Here is a 19633-nt window from a genome sequence, read left to right as displayed (position 1 = left end):
ATGAATTATTTTTAAAAGGGGGACAGAGAAAACAGTTTTAAAAAGTGATCATCTACCTCAAATCTGTTTTGCGGGGCCAGCTTGCTGGATCACACGGGACCAAGTTGCTTCCATTCTTATATAGGGATTTGATGCCCATCATTTCACTCTTTTTCTGTGGAGACCCGAACAATAAAAATTGCCAACAATATTTCAGTAAATTCCTGTATTGCCTTCCCACTTTTTAAAGACATTTTAGTTACTGGGGTTTTTTTTTAATGTGATTGCCTTAGCAGCCTATGTAATATGTGAACTGATAAAATGGTGTTAAGTTTTTCAAGCTTTTGTGCCTTTAATTAACAGTTTCCCCTTTACAGCTTCTTCTCCTTGTTTCAGTGTGGGGATAACAGTAGCGAACAACAGCAATAATTTATTCCCTGAAAAAGGGCAGGTCATGGTTGACTTTTTTGTCTCTCCTTTTGTTCACTTATCATGTTGTTATAATAATAATAATAATAATAATAATAATAATAATAATAATAATAAATAAATACATACATACATAATAATTCATTAAAGCTCTCCGAAATAAGAAAGAAAGATACAATTAATGTATAGATAAAATCCCACTGTTAATGCAGCATTTGGAACACTGGGCAGAAGTCACCAGGAGGAAACGTCTAATTAAAGCTGTAGAAACTGGGGTTGTGAGAGCATGTAGTACAGTACTAAATTAAATGTGCTGTGGAACCACTGTTTTAATTTCAGTTTCATGGGCTGCAAAAAAAAAACCAACCCACCCACCTCTTAGTAGCACTAGGGAGGTCAGGAGTGAAAACCATCCAAGTTATTTCACTTAACGTAGAAATGTAGCTCTGCCTATTGCTTCCTTTCACCTCTTATCACGGATGTCTGTGTGCTTCCATATGTACTTCAGTGTCCATTGAATTAAAAGTTACCTGTTGCTGCTGGAGTGCCATTTGCTTCTGTTGTTGAGTTGTTCTGAGAGTTATCCTGCTACAATCCTGGCATTTTATTAATGTTAAACCTTCTTAAAGCTTTGGGGTATCAGTTAAGCATCCCGCATGGCACTGCTAGCTGATTTGTGGCATGTTCCTTTTTTACTTTTTTACTTTTTTTATTTATTTATTGGATTTGTATGCCGCCCCTCTCCGCAGACTCGGGGTGGCTAACAACAGTAACAAAACAGTATAATCCAATACTAAAAAAACCCCATTATATAAAAACCAATCATATATACAGACATACCATGTATAAAATTTTAAAGGCCTAGGGGGAAAGTGCATTTCAATTCCCACATGCCTGGCGGCAGAGGTGGGTTTTAAGCATCTTACGAATTCTAATCTCTGGGGGGAGTTGGTTCCAGAGGGCCAGGGCCGCCACAGAGAAGGCTCTTCCCCTGGGTCTCGCCAAACGACATTGTTTGGTTGACGGGACCCGGAGAAGACCCACTCTGTGGGACCCAACTGGTCGCTGGGATTCGTGCAGCAAGGGCAATTTGTCCAAGGGCAATGTTTGCGCGCTAAAAGAAAAGGCAATTTATTCTGGGCCCAACTAACTTATGAGTACAGAATAACATAGCAAACTTTGCAAGAATAGTTAGCAATAGATAACCTTCGTTAACTGACTACTCTTCTATATGCCTCATATCAGAGATTTCATTATGTATCCCAGTATTCACAGAAAACAGAGCCAGGGCAGTTGTGAAATTGTAGCCTCCGTGTAGAAGGCCGGGAGCGAAGCTGTGACCTTCTTTCAAATGGAATGTGACAGAAAGATATATCACTTACACGCTTACCTTGACAGTGTGTATAAGCACACTACATCTGCTTATACAAAACAGGGATCAAAAACATGTGGAGAGAGATTATTGTCAGCTCTTGAATTAAAATATTCTGATAGCTGAATGGAGCCTAAGGCAGAATCCTGCAGTCTGTTCATTTATGGCATATACTTTGAAGGGGAATTTTTTTTCCGGTTGGCAACCTGTGTTACTCAAAGAGCTTTTTATGGAGCAGCTCCTGCTCTCTATTCTTCTGTTTGCTACTACAGACAGATTAGCAGCACGTTTATGAAAATCTACATTCTTTGGTGCCTTTTACTCTGGTTTTTCTCCACTTCTCCCTAACCACAGCGCAAACGTGCCCTGGCATATATTTCCTCCTTTCCCTGCCCTATGTAACTGTTGTCTTCACTTCATCCCTAACTCATCAATGAGACAGGCTGAAGGCATCCTTTGGTGTACCTGTGCTAAAATTAAATATGGTCCAGACACCCTCCAGGTGCAAAATCTTTTAGGATTCGTCACTTGATGACTTGGTGTAAAGTTGGGACGGGCAGAAATAGGAAACATGGACAGGATTAAAGTAGGAAAATAGGGAAGAGCAAATTTCATGCCGGAATAATTTCCTGCTGAGTCAAGGGAAGATGATGGAGAGGGCTTCAAATCACCCATGATCGGTAGGGCTGGCAAAGAGACTAACAATCACCTCACCTGCATGAAAGGGGGTGAGGGGGCATCATTTTAAGTCGCATTTTTAGCATATCTTTTTTTGGATTTGGAGACCTCCAATTTTATTTCACTGCAGGTAGTTGTTCACTTAGTGACCATTCAAAGCTATAATAGCACTAAAGAAAGTGACTTTTTTTTCACACTTAACATCCCCTTGGTCATGTGGTCAAAATTCAGCCGCTTGGTAACAGACTCGTTGCAGAGTCACGGGGTCGCCTTTTGTGATCTTCTGCAAAGCAAAGCCAACAGTTAAGGCAAAATCACTTAACCATGTTGCTAACTTAAGGACTGCTGTGATTCACTTAACACAGTTAGCAATTGTGGTTGTAAGTAGAGGACTACCTGTACAGCCCCCCCCCCCCCCAAATCACTTGGGTGACACCAGTTTGGGGACTGCTGCTGTAGAACGTGATTCATTGAGGCCTTCTAGAACAGGGCTCTCCAAACTTGCTGGCTGGGGAATTCTGGGAGTTGAAGTCCACCAGGCTTAAAGTTGTCAAGGTTGGAGAGCCCTGTTCTAGGAGAAAGGAAGAGTGAAGAGCATTTGTTTTCTTCACTTAACCTGGTGATGAGGAAGAGGGCCCAGGATCGCGCCAAATAATGCATTGTAAGTTTCCTCAGGCACTTGTAACTATCCAATGAAAATGGTGGCAGGGATGGAAGAAGCTGGTGTATATTTTGATTTTTGGATGTGGGAACAAACAAGCAACACCCACGAAGGCGGCTGCAGGGGAGACCAAAAACGAGATAAAAGGAAATTGTTGGTGGCGCTTTATGAATAAGGCATGAATGCATCAGGAGCCTCATTAGCGGAAGCTCCAGGCTACAGGGAGAAGGCTGTCTCAGTCTGCCTCGCAGAATTACAGCATTTTAAACTTGGATATAATGCGAACAAGGAGGGATATATAGCCTCTGAAGGCCTATGATGTCAAACTTGCCTTCTCAAATGTAGACTTGCAAAGGCAGGTATGTCATTGTCAGTCGTCTTCCGCTTCTTTGTTCACAAAGGAGGGAAAACTTGTGCACTCCGGTGATTACTTATTTACTCAGAGCACTCCTTTTTCTGTATATGTTATGATGAGTCATTTGTTCTCATTTTCCTTTGGCTCTTTTATCCCAGTGGCATGTTATGTTTTCAGCTTGATGTTAGACTGGGCTACATCCGTGCGAGATGGGTAGAAGAAATAAAAGGGACCATCGAACAAGAGGCATCAGGGTGGGTTGAAAGTAGCAGTGGGCCATGAGCCGGAATGCTAAATTGCGCTCACCGCCGCGGCTCGCAGGTTCTTGCTGGACCAGCGCGATTTTGCTGCTGCACCTGTGGAGGTAGCAAAATTGTGCATGGAACCGCAGGTGAGCCCGTGTTTCAGCATGCACGAAGCAAAAAAACCTCACCGAAACACAGGTGCACCTGCGGCTCTGTGTGCGATTTTGCTACCGCCACAAGTGCAGCAGCAAAATCGCGCTGGCTCCGCAAGAACATACGAGCCGCGGCGGCAAGCACAATTTAGTGTTTTGGCACATAGCCCACCGCTGGTTGAAAGTATTCCAAACTACCCAACCAGGTAACCTCCCCTGCCAGGGAAACCACAATCTTGCCTGCATTGTGCAATTGCAATAGTATTCCTAGACCATTCCACACTGCTTTGCAGCAGGGGTTCCCATGGTCCATGGGCCAGCACCAGTGTGCAGCATGCCAGAAACTGGTCCACACAAAGAAATGAGCCCCTTTCAATGGGATGCAGGTAATGTGCAAGACCCACGCCTCCCCCCCTTTGGTCCACAGAATAACCTCTCTTCACGGAACCGGCTCTGTTGCCCAAAAGGTTATGTGCCGCTCCTGCATTACAGCACTCTGTAATATTTACAAAGTCAACATATTGCCCCCAATAATCTGGGTCTTCATTTTACCGATTCTGGAAGAATTGAAGGCTGAGTCAACCTCGAGCCCCATCAAGATCGAACTCCGGACTGTGGGCAGAGTTGAGACTACAATACTGCATTGGCTACCGATTGGTCTCCGAACGCAATTTAAAGTGTTGGTCATGACCTCTAAAGCCCTACATGGCTTAGGACCAGATTACTTATGGGACCGTCTCCTACCTCATACCCCAGCGGCTGGTCAGATCCCACAGGGTTGGTCTTCTCCAAGTCCTGTCAGCTAAGCAATGCCGTCTAGTGGGACCTCGGGGAAGAGCCTTCTTTGTAGTAGCCCCGGCCCTTTGGAATCAACTCCCCCCAGAGATTCGTATCGCCCCCACCCTCCCAGCTTTTCGTAAGCTTTTAAAAACTCACCTTTGCCGGCATGCTTGGGGCCATTGAGCACTAGTATCTTGCTCCGGCTGAATGTATGATTGTGATGAATGAATGTGGGTGAACTGTTTTAATAATTGGGGTTTTAGATTAGATTTAAGTTTGGGTTTCTAACATGTTCTGTTTGTATTTATTCCTGTTTGTAAGTCGTCCTGTGTCTACGGAGAAGGGCAGCCTAGAAATCCAAATGATGGATGGATGGATGATAGATAGATAGATAGATAGATAGATAGATAGATAGATAGATAGATAGATAGATAGATAGATAGATAGATAGATGATAGATAGATGATAGATAGATAGATGATAGATAGATAGATAGATAGATAGATGATAGATCGATAGATGATAGATAGATAGATGATAGATAGATAGATAGATGATAGATAGATAGATAGATGATAGATAGATAGATGATAGATAGATAGATAGATAGATGATAGATAGATAGATAGATAGATAGATAGATGATAGATAGATGATAGATAGATAGATAGATAGATAGATAGATAGATAGATAGATAGATAGATGATAGATGGATAGATGATGGATGGATGGATGGATGGATGGATGGATGGATGGATGGATGGATGGATGGATGGAAAGATACTGCATTCCAACCAGTGCACCAACCAGGCTAACAGTGCTCATTATCATAGTAGGAGCTAAGTTTTCTTCCTTCATTTCCAATGAATCCATTGGGAAATGTGGCTTGCTGCTACTATAGCTAGGTAAATAACAATCTCGTTAGAAGCACCAGAGAAGGAAAGAAGGATTGTGCTCAAAGAGGAAGCTAAGAGATTTTAGGCTGCATCCTCTTCCCAAGAATCATAGGTTTTCAACAATGATAGTTAATTGATGGCAGGAGGGAGCAGTTGCTGAAGAGTTATAGATACTTCAGCAGGCTATGGAGAAACCATCAAGAGATACATACAGCTGGTAAGCCACTCAGTTCTGGTTGAAGGCAAGGAAGACGTTTTTCAGGGCTGTTCCAAGTTTCACATATCATGTCAAAATCCATCATCTGGGTGAGCTGGGCACAGCCTGTAATTTTTATCGTCTCCGAAAATTTCTAGTCATCAAATCCATATGTCATAATTTCATTTTTTATATGTTCTGCAAAAAAGTCCAAAAGAGGATTCCAATGGGTTATAAATTTAGTCATTGGCTTTCCTCTAATCAAAGCAGTCATTTTCACCATCCCAGCCAACTCCATCAGCTTTAACAGCTACTCTTTCATTGCAGGTATTATCGAATGTTTCCCACATGGGGCATATATATTGGAACAAGGTACTATGCAATTTTTCCACGTTTTTTGTCCATCCTAACAAAATTATCTCAGGTCTGAATTGCATTTTTGGCCACAAAGTTTTTGTTTTTGTTTTAATTAATGTACTGTGTCGGGGCTGGGTTGGAACGTATATCGCTGCCGGTTCGCTTCCTCGCACGCCACGTGGCCACACTGCCTGGGCATGTGCATTCTTTACAAATGCCAAAAGATAGCAATGCATGTGCAGTGCCGGAAACTCAGCTCCTGCACATGCTCAGAAGGAATTTTTTTTAATCCCCCAAAAATTCCTCCCCCCCCCAAAAAAAAGATGGCGGCCCCACATCGTGATGTCACCAGCGGGTCGCTACCAGTTTGGGTGAACTGATTTGAACCAGGAGGTATCCACCTCTGTACAGTAGTTTTTAGCTTTTTTGCAAGTTTACTAAAGATTTCTTCTTGCTGTTTATACTTCCAACTTATATTTGAAGTCCCTTTATACATTTTAAACAATCTTTCCAGTGATAAATACTATTTATACATTCATTTTATGACATTCTCTCTTAGATTGTACATACAGTACAATAAATTTCAATTCCTTTTCCCACATTTTCCCCATTACTGCAATTGTATTTATCTTCCAAAATTTTTAGTCCATCTTATCATGCAGTTTTTAACTTGCTCATCTTCAGTTTCCTGTTTTAACAAAATTTTATACATATTATAATGAATAGAATGTTTATCCAGGGGGTGAAATTCAAAATTTTTCCCTACTGGTTCTGTGGGCATGGCTTGATGGGTATGGAGGGGAAGAATACTGCAAAATCCCCATTACCACCCCTCCCTGGGGGAAGGATGCTGCAAAATCTCCATTCCCTCCCCATTCTGGGAACCAGCCAGAGATGGTATTTGCTGCTTCTCCAAACTATTCAAATTTCTGCTACCGTTTCTCCAGAATCTGTCAGAACCTGCTGAATTTCACCCGTGTTTATCATTACATGTATTTTATAATTCCATTGCAAATGTTGTTTTTTCAGATTCAAAGCCATATTCTTTTATCAATTTTAAATTTTTCTGAGAGTTGCATATATGAAACTACTGAAATTTATATTCTTCTGATGCCAAATCTCTTCATTTTCTTCGTTTTAAATACATTTTGAAAGTATTCTAGCAGTACACTATACCTTCCCCATTTCTTTCTACTGTAGTTGCCATTTCTTTTCTATAATATGCTTCTTTAGAGGCAGAAATAGTTTTGGATAATCTCAAGCGGCACTTTTTGTTTAAACTAATAGAAATGATAGACTTTGGTAAGAACTGTGTGATAAAATAATGGATAAAATTGATATATACATCACAGAAAGCTCAAAGTATTGCAAATGGAGACTTCAGAACACCCTGTAAGATTCAAAAAGGAATGAGATAATATTTCCCATTATTTCCACTTTTGTTTACACTGGTCTTTGAAGTGTTGAATACAGACATAAAGGAAAATGAGGGAATAATGGGTAAAGATTAAGAGACACATAAATTGGGAACATTTTGCAGATAATGTTATCTTAATGTTTGGAAGATCTTTTGAAAGGAACAGAAGTGTTCAAGAGAAAAGAATGGTATGTTAGCTGAATTTAAGATTAATAAAATAACAAGTTGTTAACACAAAACAAAACATGGGATCAAGTAGAATTGATTAACAGAATAAGCTCAAGACTGAGAAATAAGTACGGTAAAATATTTGTTACCTTGACTAACATGAACTGTACGTTGTTTAAGAATAACTGCTAAGATATGGAATGCAGTTTTTAAAAGGTATTTTAAGGTTGGATAAATTGTAGTCGCCATTATAGGGAAGAATATTTATGATAAAAGGGAATGTTCTACCCAGAATATTATTCTTTTTCAAACAAGGCCCATTTTGACTACAGACTTACAATTTGAACAACAGCAGAAGGAGATACCTAAATTTGTTTGGCAAGGTTAAAAAAAAAAACCCAATGAGGTAGGTATAAATTCTTGCATTACTCTAAAACAGAGGTCCCCAACCGCCGGTCCACGGACCGGGACCAGGCCGTTGGGGTTTTCCAGCCGGTCCGCGGCGCCGCTGCCCTCCCGGCAGAGGACATTATGCAGGACAGGGTGGGGCGTCGGGCAGGGCGGGGAGAATCAGGAGGCTCCTTTGGCGGCTGGGGGCTGCCTGGCTTTGTGATTTTGGCTGGGGGGGAGTTAGGAAGGTCCTACTTCTCCCCCCCCAGCCAAAAACTCAAAGCCTATCTGCTGGATATGGGCGATGAGCGGGACGAGCGGCGCCGAAGCCGGTGGCTGTGGCAGCTGCTGCAAGAGGCTTCCGCGCCGCTCTGTCCCACTCATCGCCCGTATCCAGCAGATAGGCTTTGAGTTTTTGGCTGGGGGGGGACTTAGGAAGGTCCTACTTCTCCCCCCCCCAGCCAAAAACTCAAAGCCTATCTGCTGGATACGGGCGATGAGTGGGACAGAGCGGCGCAGAAGCCTCTTGCAGCAGCTGCCACAGCCACCGGCTTTGGCGCCGCTCGTCCCGCTCATTCCCCGTGTCTGGCAGAAGCTGCTGCCCGAGTGCTCTTGGCCGGCGGGATTCAAAGGGGAGAATCAGGAGGCTCCTTTGGCGGCTGGGGGCTGCCTGGCTTTGTGATTTTGGCTGGGGGGGGACTTAGGAAGGTCCTACTTCTCCCCCCCCAGCCAAAAACTCAAAGCCTATCTGCTGGATACGGGCGATGAGCGGGACGAGCGGCACCGAAGCCGGTGGCTGTGGCAGCTGCTGCAAGAGGCTTCCGCGCCGCTCTGTCCCACTCATCGCCCGTATCCAGCAGATAGGCTTTGAATTTTTGGCTGGGGGGGGAGAAGTAGGACCTTCCTAACTCCCCCCCCCAGCCAAAATCACAAAGCCAGGCAGCCCCCAGCCGCCAAAGGAGCCTCCTGATTCTCCCCGCCCTGTGGAAAAGTGTGGAGGGCTGCGTCACTAAGCTCCACCCCTCCATAACCCCACCCCCATTTGACCAAAGCCCCCCCCCCCCACCGGGCCGTGGAAAACTGGTCTAGCTTAAAGCCGGTCCCTGGTGCAAAAAAGGTTGGGGACCTCTGCTCTAAAAGGCAGGGGAAGGCTACCCTTACCGGATTTGAAAATGTACCTTATAGCTTGTTGCTTAATTTGGTTGAAAGAATGGATTATGCTAAGAGACAGAATATTATAGGGTTTAGAAGAGCACAATTTGACACGCCTGTTTATAATCTAATAAGGTTAAGTTTGAATGTAGATTTCAAAAACCATTTTATTAGATGTGCTATTCTGAGAATTTGGGATAAATATAAACCTAGAATATGTCCAAAAGTATCTGCAAGTCTTAAGATGCCTATTCTGTTCTTTAACATTTTCACAAGAAAGGTGATGCCTACTTATCTGTGTATAAATGTGTGTTACCCTTTTTTTAATCTGTGAGGTAATTATATAAAACATGGGTAGTCCTCAAATTATGACCACAATTGATCCCAAAATTTATACTGCTAAGTGAAACATTATTTAAGCGAGTTTTGCCTCACTTTATGACCTTTCTTACCACAGCAGTTAAGTGAATCATTAAAATAGTTAATAATGGTGTTATTAAGTGAATCTGGCTTCCCAAACGACTTTGCTTGTCAGAAGATCACAAAAGCTGATCACATGACCCCAGAAGACTGCAACCTCCATAAATATGGACCAGTTGATAAGTGTCTTGATTTTGATCATGTGACCAAGGAGATGCTGCAAATGATGCCAGCTTGAAAAATGGTCATGTCCTTTTTTTCAGTGCTGTTGTAACTTTGAACGTCACTAAATGAACTGCTGTAAATCAAAGACTTCCTGTACTTTATTCAAAAACAAAACATTTATTTTTGATTGTCAAAGGCTGCAAAGGGTTTAACAGATTATTAACAGAGTTGAAAGGGACCTTGGAGGTCATCTAGTCCAGATTGGAAGAGATTGTTGATTACTGAGTTATGTTTGAAGGGATAAATCTATTCCATAAACACATATGTTTATCCTTTCTTTAACCAGGCAAAATTTGCCCTACATCTTCTAACAAGTAGCAGCTCCCCTGCGAATTCATTATCTTGAATTTTCCTCCCTTCCTATCTGCCAATCCCAGGATCAACATTAAGTATGTGGGTCTCCAATCTGGGCGTCCTCCTAGACCCACAGCTGAGATTGGAACATCATGTCTCAATTGTAGCTAGGTCCGCCTTGTGCACCAGTTGTGGCCCTATTTGGATCAGGAGTCCATCCTCATAGTCGCTCATGCTGTTATAATCTCACAGCTCGATTACTGCAATGTGCCAGTAATGGGCAGCCAAAAACTTTACTGCCACACTGTGGGTGTGGCTTATCTTGTGGGTGTGGCTTAATGGTCATGTGACTGGTTAGGAGTGGCTTGCTGGCCATATAATCAGGTGGGAGTGGCTTGAACAGTCATCATCGTTCAAGTGAACTGTTAAGTCTTCAACTTACCAGTGTTGCTCGCTGGCGTGACAATTTGCTTTGCGTTTCCCATGCTCTCCTTCCTGGGTCACCCTCCTGCCTCAGGCTGGGTAGCTAGGCAAATGGGTGCTGCCAGAAGCATAAATGCTGCCAGTGCCGCTTCCACCCACGCCTTCTGGCCGCGTGAGGCTGGAGGGGAGCTGGGCAGGAGAGAGGGAAGTTCATCCAAGGCCAGGAAGGAGGAAAGAGGAAAAAAGCAAGGAGCACAGATGCAGCAGCAGCAGCAGGGAAAAAAGGAGAGAAGAGACGAGACCAGTAATCCAGGAAGTGACAGCCGCCAATCAGCTGGAGCTGCGCACACATCTTCATTTCTGCTGGTGGAACGGCATTCCACCCTGTCCTGTCTGCTGCCCACCCCTGCAATGCGCTCTACATGGGGCTACCCTTGAAAAGCATTCAGGGACTACAATTAATCCAGAAAGCAGCCATACGAGCTGTTGTGCGTGTGTCTAGGTACACTCACATCACACCAACACCCCACAAGCTGCACTGGCTTCCAATCAGTCTCCGTATACAATTTAAGATGTTGGTTTTCACCTATAAAGCCCTACATGGCTTAGAGCCAGATTATCTAGGGGACCGTCTTCTGCCATATACCTCCCAGCGACTGATCAGGGCCCACAGGGTCTGCTTACTCCGGGTCCCATCAACTAGACAATGTTGGTTGGCAATGTTGGTTGTTTCTAGGCTGCCTTCTCTAGGGTGGCTCCAGCTCTCTGGAACCAACTCTCTCCGGAGGCCCATACCACCCCAACCCTCCTAGCCTTCAGGAAAGCCATGAAGACCTGGCTTTGCTGGCAGGCCTGGGGCCATTGAGCAGTATCATCCAGCTCTGGCTAATAAGAATGAATGGTTTTATTTTTAGTTGTTTTATTGTTCTTGATTGTTTTTAAACTTGTACACCGCCTAAAGTCCAGAAGGAGTTGGGTGGCTTAGAAATCAAACCAAACCAAACCAAACCAAACCAAACCAAATCAAATCAAATCAACAAATAAGCAAACAAAAATAATTAAAAACACTGAAGGAAGGTATTCTGCCGGGCTCTATGGTATGAGTCTCCCGAAAATTCAAAGGTAAAAATTTCAGACACACACACACTTGAAAATTCAAAAACAAAATTCCTTATCACAAAATTCAAAAGAAACAAAGCACCCTTTTTGTATTGCAAAGAGCACTCGTCCCAAAACAACCTTGTAGGCTGTACAATCCCCTTAATCAGTCCTTAAGTACTTAGCTAGCAGCTGTGAAGAAACGTCACAGCCCTCCTTCTTCCACGAAGTGAGACACACACACTTTGCTCTGCTTTGGTTTCAAAGGCATGAAAAATCAACAAAGTCTGGAAACAGCTAGGCACGGTCCAGAAGAAACAACGATCAGATAATCTTCCACAATGGGCAAACCAGTACGCTGCTATTTATATCAGCAGCTCTAATTACTGGAGCCCCACCCAAACACAGGTGGCCTCTCTTATCTCCTGTAATATTTCCTCAATTGGTCTCTTCTATGCATAATTCTGCGCCTGCGTGGGTCTAACACTTCCTCACCCGAATCGACCGAAGATAAGGGAGATTGGCTTCCTGGGCTGTGTGCCAAGCCCCCCTCTTCCAAGTCACCCCCACCTTCTTCTTCGTCCGAGGAAACTGCACTACCTGACTCTGTCGGCAATAAAACAGGCCTATGACATGTTGATGTTTCCCCTGCATCCACCTCCACATTGCTTGGGGCAGGAGCTGGGCCAGAGCCAACCACAACAGAAGGGATAACCGAAATCTATAGCATTAGGTACTGATGGTGCTGCTCCCCTTAACCCTGGAAATGATTTTCTTGGTACCGTAGGAACCAGACTTCATTAGATTGCTGGATTGCTTTCCATTTGCGGTGCTATGTGTGAAAAGGAACAATGGTCGCCATCTACCTGCCCTGTTTTTTTAAAGGAAAACAAAGAAGGTCCCTGGATGTGTGCCATTTCTTACCCTGGGGCTTTAAAGGGGAAGGGGAGGGGCCGTAAACACCACACTGCGCCACCCATCCTCGGCTAATTCAATCCGGCTCCATCAGCTCTGACAGCGCAGCCCACAAAGGGCCACTCAGGGAAATGAAATGTTCAGTCCCATTAAACTTCCTCCACTGACAGGCTGCAGCTGAATCCAGCTACTGCATGGCTCCTGCCCCCCCCCCACTTCAGACCTCTCCCCGGTTATGCCTCCCCGGTTATGCAGGGGGCTCCTCCTTGCTGCTTCCTTCAAGGTCTCTCTCTCTTCCCCCCTCGCTTCCTGCCGCCCAATCATCCGTAAAATAATCCTTGGAGCCGAGAGAGTTTAAATCTTCTCTGCTCTTTCTCATCTCCAACCCATCAGTGACAACCCTTCCCCCTTTCTGCTTCTCCCTGGCATTTCCCCCCTTCACAAGATTATCCCTTATTAAGGGGAAGCAGCAGTTGTGCCTTTAATCCTGCAGGAACTGTCTGAATACAGCCCCTTTGAAGTTATTTTTCTCTATAGCCGGTGAAACCTTTTGCCTCGTGGCAAAGGGGAGACCCCCATTAGCTAAAGGCAGGGCTGAGCTCTAGAGACTTGTTTCTGGTGCCAACGTTGTACAAAGCGTGGGTCAAGTGCTCTTCCTTTTCATGCAGGAGCTTCTGTGGTTGAAAGGGAGGCGAGGTGTTAAATAACTGCAGTCCCGCTTGGAGTTGCATTTGGGGTGAAGAAATGAGGCCAGCCTACAAAAGGTTAAGGCATAACCCTCTGGAGTTATGAAATTACGATTGTTATAAACTCCCAGATTCTTGACTGTAAAATGAGCGTGTCTGATCACTTCTCACTATGGTAGAAGAATCCATCATTTTACTGAAAGAGTAGTAGATGCTTGGAACAAACTCCCAGCAGACGTGGTTGGTAAATCCACAGTAACTGAATTTAAACATGCCTGGGATAAACATAGATCCATCCTAACATAAAATACAGGAAATAGTATAAGGGCAGACTAGATGGACCATGAGGTCTGCCATCAATCTTCTATGTTTCTATGGCTCCACATAGGCACAAGATTGCTCAGTCTTTTCTTGGCCTATTTGAAGGTAAACTAATCATAGCTATTTACTTTTTAAAAATGTAATAGTATCATTAATCACATCAGAGGTATTAAAGTTTGTTTCAAAATCAAAACCAGAAGTAAACACAGATAACTGATTCAGCTGAATTCATTAACCTCTTCATAAACATAGTAACAGATGAATTTACAATACCATGAACAGATTATTTCTTCAAGTAAACACAAGCAGGAGAGTTAGTTTCATTTCAGCAGAGCAGACAAGCACAGAGTGGGCTGAGAGTGCAGAATGGGCAGAGAGAGTGGACTGAGCCACACCCAGCCTTCCAGTTTCAGTTTCAATTCTCTGCACAGACTCAGAAGTGTTTAGCTCTCATTGGCTGTCTTAGTTGCTATGCCTATTCATTGGCTAACCTTGTTAACATGGCTCTCCCAGGTCATGAATATCTTAATATAATTACAAGATATTCAGATGATATCTTATCTGAATATCTTGTAATTTCAAATACACTCAGCAGCATTTATAGTCCTCGACTTACGACTACAATGGAGCCCATAATTTCTGCTGCTAAGTTAGGCATTGTTGTGAATTTTTGCCCCATTTTACAACTTTTCTTGCTACAGTTGTTAAGTGAATTGCTACCATTCTTAAGTTAGCAACACGGTTGCTAAGGCTTTCCCATTGACTTTGCTTGTCAGAAGGTTGCAAAAGGGGATTACATGACTCTGGGTCATGGCAACCGTCATAAATATGAGTCATTTGCCAAGCGGCTGAATTTTAATCATGTGAAGATGCTGCAACAGACACAAGTGTGAAAAACGGCCATAACTCACTTTTTTAAAAAAAGAGCCGAGGTGGCGCAGTGGTGAGAGTGCAGCACTGCAGGCTACTTCAGCTAACTGCTAGCTGTAGTTCAGCAGTTCAAATCTCACCACTGGCCCAAGGTTGACTCGGCCTTCCATCCTTCCAAGGTGGGTAAAATGAGGACCCGGATTGTTGGGGGCAATAGGATGGCTCTGTAAACCGCGTACAGATGGCTGTAAAAGCACTATGAAGCGGTATATAAGTCTAAATGCTATAAATGCTATTTTTCAGCGCGATTGTAACTTTGAATGCTCACTAAATGAACTGTTGTAAATCAAGGACTATCTGCACAGCCTCGGTTCTTCAAGAAGTCCACCAAGCAGAGGGAGCCCTATAAAAATGATGAAGTCCAAGGAAAACATGAAAGAAGGAAAACCATGCACCCCTGTGTTTACATTCCTGTACAGCTGGGATCCATCCTACCCAGCAAGCCGCTCCCAACTTGCCTTCTAAAGTTCAAGATTTCGCCCCAGGCTTTGCCAGGAAAACAGTCCCAGAAATCTGAGTCTATCTCTAGTGTTGACATGTCAAAGAGTTGTAAGATTATGTGGGAAATGTCACCTTCACATTAGGCTTATAATGATTTGCCCTGGGCATCCCTGTATGTTTTCACTAAGATTTACAGGGATTCGTCTATAATCTGACAACAAAGAGCATAGAGTTATATGCAAGGAAGGGTTCGGTAACACAGGGCAGCCTCCTTAACCCACCCCGCAAATGTTTCCTATCTACAATCAATAGTTTATTTTATTTTTATTTTATTAATGTGATTTGTAGACTGCCCAACTCCTTACGGACTCTGGGCGTATGAGGAGAGGAAGACCTGGGAATCCCATTGCTGACTTCATCCATTAACCTTGTGTCAGCTGTTTACCCAAGGAGGGGATTAATAATGAATTATCCACCGAAGCAGACAGTGACGGGTTAGGAGCTGAGGGAGGGTGCAGCCAGTGCTGGCTCCATCTGCTAGCTAGAGTCACACAGGGATCGGGGAGGCAGAAGGCGCTGAACATACACAAGGCCTCAAAAGAGCCGGTCATTATTCAATGACTACTAAGCACGCTCCATTCTCATTGGTCTGCATCTCAAGGATTTTGTCCCCTTGAAACAGAAGCAAATTATTTTCTGTTGCGTCCCCCCCCCCCAGGAAGAAGTAAACATTTCACGCGCCTCACCCCCTATCTGTCTCACGGTACAATTATTTGCAATATTTGGAATGTTTTTGCCGAAAAAAACTGAAGCGGCTTATCAGCGTGATTGAGATGTAATGTGTTTAAGTGATGCTTTATTTGGCTTCATGCTGTCTGCTGCAAACATTTTTAGACACAGTAAACATCCCAGTCTTTCCTCATCTCCCACCGTAGTCACAGTGAAGCCAAGCGCTACATACGCTTCGTCATATTTTCTCATCTTAGCTTTCAGGAGACTTACGCTTGTCTCATTATCTCCATCTCTCTCTCTCTCCTCCTTTCTTTTCATCCCTGTTAAATATTTTTCCATGGTGTCTCTTTAAGGGTTTGTTATCTGCACTTCATATCTCCTGCTCTGTGCTGTGTGCTATTGTTTGGTGCAAATAAACCCTACTCTGTATGGCAAAAAAAGCACATTCCCCGTGGTCATGTGACCCCCTGGCATTGCTCCACACACCTCCAGGGGGGGGCCGCCCTACTATTTGAGAAAACTGCCTTTAAAAGTATATAGTATTGTGTTTCTCTCTGTGTGTTTGGTGCTATTACCCTTTTCTTCATGGGTGGTACTGTTTCGGCTACCTAATTCTACATGCTGTGAAGTTCACTTCCAGAAGAAGATGATGATGGTTTCAAGGCTTCCTTGGGATTCAGAAAGTTGAAGGACTTCTATTAGCACCCAGGAGTCTGAAGAGATTCTCGATCATCCAGGTCATGGTTGTCCCACAGGTGCTTTGTCAGGAGGCAACTGGTCTTTCTTCAGCTCTGACAGAATAGTGGTCCTTCCATTCCCCATGGTCCTGTGGGAGCTGAAGAAGCTTCTTGGCTGAGAAGCAAAACATCTTCAAAAGAAAAAAACAAGAAAGTTCAGTTGCCTCCTGAAAAAAACACCACCTTTTGGGGGAAGAGGATGTGATCAACGCCGCGGTGCCATAGAGTTCCCCTCGCTCCAGAGGGGATTTCCAATATCTACGTCATTTGGAGACCTGATTTGTCCAGAACCGGGTCAGAACCACCTTGTATGGGTGGGGGAAAAGAGGAGCACCTGCCAATGGGCTTGGGGCAGTAGCAATCCCCCCTCAGGGAGATGGCTCAGCCTCCTCATCCGACAACATCATAACAACATTAAATGTCTACCAAGCTGCAGCAGTCACTTTTCAAAAGGAAAGGAAGATTCATAGGAAGTTTCAAGTTTCAAATTTAATCAGATTTGTATGCCGCCCCTCTCCGCAGACTCGGGGCGGCTCACAGCAATAGCAATACAATGTAAGACAAATCCAATATTTAAATTACTTTAAAAAACACCACAAATTAAAACCAATCATACACACTAGCGTACCATGCATAAATTTTATAAGCCTAGGGGGAAGGAACATGTCAATTCACCCATGCCTGACGACAGAGGTGGGTTTTAAGGAGCTTACGAAAGGCTAGGAGGGTGGGGGCAACTCTGATATCTGGGGGGAGTTGGTTCCAAAGGGTCGGGGCCACCACAGAGAAATAAAACCTAGTGGTTGGTCATGTTGAAGAAATTTCAGCATGAAGGCAACAAGGTGGTCTTAGAGCCTTCATTCTCTTTATAATTCTCCTAAAGCACTGCAAAGTTTCATTTACCTCGAGACGGGAGGTCAACTGACCGTTAAAAATAATACTGCAATTACATACAAGTACAAGTAGTCCTTGACTTATGACCACAATTGAGCCCAAAATGTCCATTGTTAAGAAGGCAGTTAAGTTTGTCCCATTTTTAATACCCTTTTTGCCACAATTGTTAAGCGAATCACTGCATTTGTTAAAGTGAATCATGTAGTCTGTAAGCAAATCTGGTTTCCCTCATTGACTTTGCTTGTCGGAAGCCAGCTGGGAAAGTTACAAATTTATTTTATTTTATTTTTATTTTTTTTATGCCGCCCTTCTCCTTAGACTCAGGGTGGCTTACAGCATGTTAGCAATAGCACTTTTTAACAGAGCCAGCATATTGCCTCCCCAATCCGGGTCCTCATTTCTCACAAATGGGGATTTTGTGATTCCCGGAAAGGTGTAATTGTCAGAAATACATGCTAATTTCCCAAGCACCTAAATTTTGATCATGTGATCACTGGAGATGCTATAACAGTCGTACATGTGCAAACCGGTCATGAGTCACCTTTTTTTCAGTGCCATTTTGTCTTTGAATGATCACTAAATGAATGGTTGTTAAATTGAGGATTACCTGCATTATATTTCTTCTGAATTATGTAATAGTAATAGCATTTAGACTTATATACCGCTTCATAGTGCTTTTACAGCCCTCTCTAAGCAGTTTACAGAATCAGCTTATTGGGCCCCAACAATCTGGGTCCTCATTTTACCCACCTTGGAAGGAGGGAAGACTGAGTCAACCTTGAGCCGGTGGTGAGATTTGATCTGTCAAATTGCTGGCAGCTGTTGATCAGCAGAAGTAGCTGCAGTACTGCACTCTAACCACTGCATCACCATGGCTCTTGATTAATACTTAGACCATGAACAGATTAATACTTAAACTAAAAGATAAAGAGGAATTGTTGTATTACAAGTAGTGTTAGGAAAACCCATTGAAGTTCGAGTTCGGCAGGTTCGGCTGAACTTGCCGTCAGAGTTCGGGTTCAGACCCCGAACCCCAACCCCTCTGGCCCGACGGGAGGTGAAGCGCTGGGGTGGAGGTCAGGCTCCAGGTCTGCAGTCACCCCTCCTGCTCCTCCCAAGCCGAGTCGGCGGCTTGAGCCTCAGAGGCCTCCCCGCCTCCCCCCCACCACCCGCTTGAAGCTGCCCGCCAGGATCCTGAATAGCCGGCCGGCAGAACCTGCCTCCCACCCCTCTGGCCTGACGTGAGGCAAAGCGCTGGGAGGGAGGTCAGGCTCCCACCCCCAGGAGCTCAGCGGCGAGAAAGTCCTGACGCCACACCTCCCTGTCTTTTCAGCCGACAGGAGAGCCACGGTGGAACAAGTGAGAGGCTCCTAAGCGGGCTCTAGGGTCAGGTGTGGCTCTTACCCCCTGCCCCTGGCATGGGGGCCATGCAAATGGGAAATGGGATTCTCCGCCTCCTTTTGCTTGCACCCCCCAGGTCTGTGGGAAATCCATGCCTCCCCTCCCTCTTTGTGCTCCAAAGGTCCGGATTCCGCCCTTTTAAAGCCCTTCAGGGGCAGAGCCCTCCCTGTCTCTCCCTCCTGCCCACCGCCCGCTTGAAGCTGCCGGCCTAGATCCTGAATAGCCGGCATGTGCAGAGTGCCTCACACACACACATACACACCCGCTGCTGCAATAGTATCGCGGTGTTCGATCGAATGCCAAACCTGAACACGGACTTCTGAAAAAGTCCAGGATCGGGTCCGGTATACCAAAAACTATGCAAATTTGGTTCTCCCAACACTAATTACAAGTCATGGAGAAGATTTTATGAATGGTTGGGAAAAATATGAATGAATAGAAGGAAAATAAGAATAAAAGAGAAATCCAGATGACACTTGAAATGGAAGAGGGGAGGGGAAGGAAAATATAGAAAAAGTGTACTAGACAAATATACATTAAAAATAGAATATATTAATAAGTGAAAAATGTGAAAGAAATAGAAAAGAGGCATTCAATAAATAATGAATTGAGTTTGCTGGAAGACCATCCTGAGATCTATTAAAATAAAAGAATACAACAATAGAAAGAGAAAAAGGAAGATGAGGAGGAAAAAAGAAAGGGAAGGGAAAGGAAGTTAAGGAGGGGAAAAGAGGATAGGAGAGAGAGGAAGAGGTGGGCAGAAGGAGAAAGGAAAGGGATGTAGAGAAGGACAGAAGGGAGGAAAGGAAAGTAAGAGTAGAGGGAGGAGAAAGGGGAGAGGGGATGTGGGAAACAAAAAAGGAGTGGTAAATAATAATAACAAAACAA

General features: G+C 44.1%; 1 long non-coding RNA gene across 2 annotated transcripts in view; it reads right to left on the bottom strand.

Moving 5' to 3' along the window:
- Positions 1-19633, bottom strand: part of LOC139161759 (uncharacterized) — a 41604-nt gene continuing 21971 nt past the window's right edge. Inside the window, exons 2-3 of one of the 2 annotated variants that reach the window (XR_011558154.1) lie at positions 5761-5942; positions 1-154 (exon numbers count right to left, since the gene is read on the bottom strand). This is a non-coding gene — a long non-coding RNA (uncharacterized lncRNA). Of the gene's footprint in view, positions 155-2660; positions 2742-5760; positions 5943-19633 lie in introns of those variants that run through there. The other variant, XR_011558153.1, reaches the window with a different exon arrangement.

This window comes from Erythrolamprus reginae, chromosome 2, assembly GCF_031021105.1.
Source record: "Erythrolamprus reginae isolate rEryReg1 chromosome 2, rEryReg1.hap1, whole genome shotgun sequence".
In the NCBI taxonomy this organism is placed as follows: Eukaryota; Metazoa; Chordata; class Lepidosauria; order Squamata; family Dipsadidae; genus Erythrolamprus; species Erythrolamprus reginae.
This window is presented reverse-complemented; position numbering and strand designations above follow the sequence as displayed.